This window comes from Cicer arietinum, chromosome 7 (genome assembly GCF_000331145.2).
Source record: "Cicer arietinum cultivar CDC Frontier isolate Library 1 chromosome 7, Cicar.CDCFrontier_v2.0, whole genome shotgun sequence".
Classification (NCBI taxonomy): Eukaryota; Viridiplantae; Streptophyta; class Magnoliopsida; order Fabales; family Fabaceae; genus Cicer; species Cicer arietinum.
The window spans coordinates 56,487,208-56,488,045 of NC_021166.2; positions in this window are offsets into that span (position 1 = coordinate 56,487,208).

Consider the following 838-nt stretch of genomic DNA (forward strand, 5'->3'; position numbering starts at 1 on the left):
TTCTTAAAGATCTCTGAATCCTTTTTCCCAGAAGTCGTTCGTGCTTTCTATTGCAATGCCAAAACCTTTGTTGACAAATCTCTTTTTATCTCAAAAATAAAGGGAGTGGAAATCAGATTGACTCCAGACATTTTGGCCAACATCCTTCAGCTTCCAACAGAAGGGCCATCTGTCTTTGGTGACAACTGGTATTCAGCTCTGGGTCTTAGAAAGACAGATGTTTTGGCCGAGCTGTTTGAAGAAAACTCCACACGTTATTTAGCCACTTACTTAAAGCCTCTTCCTAAAGTCTTCAACAATATGTGTCAACATACTCTACTTCCACACTGTGGAAGTCATGAGTACGTTTCTGATAATGACGCCTTGCTCATCTATCATCTGTTAAACTGCAAGAGATTGAACTTACCTCATGTTATTCTCCAGCACATGATCTGTGCAGCCCAGAAAGATTACAAAAAGAATACTGTGCCTTATGGCATGGTCCTGACTAAAATCTTCAGGCATTTTGGAGTATCTCTTGCATCTGAAAAATCCTTGATCAAAATTTCCAAGTTTTCCACAAAAAATTTATCTCACATGCGCAACACTGCCTCTGCTCCAACAACAACTCTTCCATCCTGTCCCATCTCTCTCAAAAGGAAGAGATCAGCCGGAAGACGACCTTCCAGAAAATCTATTTCTTTTTCTTCTCCTTCTACTAATCCCAATACAATCTCAGACAAAACTCCCACACCAGAACGTTCTCCACCCCCTCCAGAACGTTCTCCAGAACAGATTCCATCACATCCCACTCTTTTTGCTCAAACATCTGGCACTATCCCTTCACATATTCCCTCTT